This window comes from Cervus elaphus, chromosome 14, assembly GCF_910594005.1.
Source record: "Cervus elaphus chromosome 14, mCerEla1.1, whole genome shotgun sequence".
NCBI lineage: Eukaryota > Metazoa > Chordata > Mammalia > Artiodactyla > Cervidae > Cervus > Cervus elaphus.
Genome location: NC_057828.1, coordinates 43,158,385 through 43,161,573, shown reverse-complemented (window position 1 = coordinate 43,161,573; position 3,189 = coordinate 43,158,385).

Sequence of the window (3,189 nt, the reverse complement as noted above, 5' to 3'; positions counted from 1 at the left end):
GATGGCAATCCACTCCAGTATTTTTGCCTGGAGAATCCCAGGGACGGAGGAGCCTGGTGGGTTGCCGTCTATGACGGTGGACACGACTGAAGCTACTTAGCAGCAGCAGCAACTTATTCTTATTATATTTTTAAAAATCATGATGGATTGGGGGAAAAAAATCCTCCTTTACCATAAATGGTTTGAGAAACAATGCTGTACACTTACACTTTAGTATATAATAGTAAGTTCTCGATACACATTTGTTTCACCAAATAAGTAAACTGATAATCATGTGGTTTGGCAGCAAGTTTACTTTACAAGTTTCCCTCTATTTGAAGTTTTCTCCCTTGGAAAAAAATCTCTTCAGAAACATCTAATATAATTTGTGATATTGAAGAACTTCTGAGTACAAAATATTTTAGAGAAAATTGATACAACCTTGAAAAGCTACTCAGTGATAAGACAATAAGTTTAAATACATCTCATTGTAGAAAGTTAAAAGTGTCTTCTTACTCTGGAAAATTTGCCAAAGAATCCGTTTTTGCAACAAGTAGACTCCCTTTCATCATGTGCCTCTACAATTTAGGATATACTCAAGTGGTACATGCATTTTTCCTCCACATATGGCTGCAGTGTGATTTCATGGGGTTTTCTAAATTCCTAGTAGTCTTCCTGGAGCAGTAGGCTGTGGTTAAACACAAATAGATGAAGAACTCCCCTGTGATATTTATGTGGTATTTTTTATTTCTTGATGACTAGACTGTTTACCCTTAAAGATGAGAATTTTATCCTATAGGAAATATGAATGTATTCATTTAATCTATTAAAGCAACTTTTTGGGGATTGAAATAGAGAGGGATTGAAATGCCAGACTAATTTTTAAAAATCCTCTTACCATGCATGTGACTATACTGAATTTTCAAATATGTTACTTGAGCTATCTCAGCAAGTACCTAGACTGGTTAGAGCTTTTGTTAAGTAGTCACAGTTTTAAATCACAACTGAAGAGCACAGAGAAGGTTTACATAACCATGTAAAAAAAGATGAGAAACAAGATCATCAACTTCTAGTGACCTTGCTTCTTTTTAAAAAAGAAATTTTTATGTATGCATTGCCCATTTTATTTTTTTCTTCATTATTTTTTTAAGTTGAAGTGTAGTTTATTTATAGTATTGTGCCAGTCTCTGCTGTGGAGCAAAGTGACTTAGTTACACATATATGTACAGCTGATTAGCAATGTTGTGATAGTTTCAGATGAACAGCAAAGGGACTGTGCCAGAAATAATACATGTATCTATTCTCCCCTGAATACCCCTCCCCCAATCCAGACTGCCACTTAACATTGAGCAGAATTCACTGTGCTATACAGTAGGTCCTTGTTGATTATTCATTTTAAGTATAGCCATGAGTATATGTTCATCACTAACTCTCTAACTGTCTCTTCCTCTTATCCTTCTCCCCCAGCAGCCATAAGCTTGTTCTCTAAGTTTGTGAGTCTCTATCTGTTTTGCTTCTGCTCTCATCTTTCATTCTTCCTATCTCTCTTCTTTATTAGTTAACCGTTGAACACTTCTGCTGTCTTGGATACTCTCTCTCATTTGAGTTTCCATGGTGTCGATTTACCCTCCTGCCTACTCCTCCTCCTCATTGCTCCATTTTCCTCCCATTTAACTGTGGACATAACACATGTTTGTTGCTCAGCCTTCTCGATTATACCTTACTCGGAGAGTGTGGCTTTGACTATCAGGTGAATGACTCTTTCAAGGAGTTGTCCTGTTTCACAGATGGAAATCATTATTGATTTTGATCTAGAAATATGGGCTCAAGTATATTTATTTTAATAATTATGATGTAGAGATGACAATAGGATAAATAGGACTAGTAAATATTTAGTAATAAATTTACTGGTCAACAGGACTAGTAAATAAGTATGACTAATAAATCACTAGAAAAGAAAATAATAGGTAAAAGAAACTAACAATAAAAGTCAATGAAACAAAACTTAGAATTATAGAGAAGGAAAGGGAAATAGCAAGAAGCATAAAAACAGAAAGCATATAAAATGATAGTAATCAGACATATCACTTAGAGTAATTATTATGAATGCTGCAAATGTCCTTGTTATATGACAACATTCCTGGGCTGAGCCCTAATTTAAAAATCTGAATGTTGCTATTTACGTATAACAGGTACACCTAAACCTAAATGACCAGACAGTTCAGAATACAGGAATGAGGTTGACTTTTCTATAAAAGTGTGTAAATGTGTGAAGAGAGAAGATATAATTTCTATAATCAATGAAAATTGACAAGTCTTTAAGAGAAGTACTGATAGTCTATAAAAATATACTGGGTCCTGGGAGAGATCATCTAAAGGGAGTACACTTCCTTAAAAGAGAAGAAAAACCCAGAAAAAATCAGAAGCTTTGGGAAAATATCATGAAAATCATATCAGTCTTGTATGTTCTTTGAAAACTTAGAGATGTGATGTGGCATTAATAAATGAGAGATGATAAATATAGTGTTATAATTAAACACATTACTGCTTAGGATATGGCAAAATTAGAAATATTTTTTTAAGAATAAACCTGTTTATTCCAAAAAAATTCTGAAGCAAAGTGAGCACAATACTCATGTAGTTTAAAACAAAACTGAACTGCCTTATTAAACTGATAGTGTTAAAAGATTTTAGCTAGTGTTCGTAATGGATTCTTCATTGCTTTTGAATTTTCTATTAAAATGAGAAATATCTAAAATACTTATATTTAAAAATTGCATTAAAAACCGGAAAGCAAGTGATAAACAAGAAGAAAAAATAAACTGTATCATGGAAGACAAATTGATATCTTTAATGTATCAACATCCCTTACGTAGAGGGGACCATTTTTTCTTCTTCCCAGAATCCTGGTATAGGCTTCTAAAATAGAATTTTCAACTGTGTATTAGAAAAAGGAAAGGAATTTCTACACTACCTTCTGTCCTTCTCAAGGCTTTAGTGACATTGAGAGAAAGAATTAGGCATGCAGGACTGCCACCTGATGGGGTTATCCACCTGTGCTGATGGTGATAGGGTCTAAAGTCCAGCTGAACTTGTGCCCTGGAAGAGAGCTGGGTTTATCTGGAGGAAGGATTAATTCCAACAAAGATGTGGACTCTAAACCCTGTGCCAGAGGGTCTAGATCTACCTAGAGAAGGTGTCTCTGTCTCC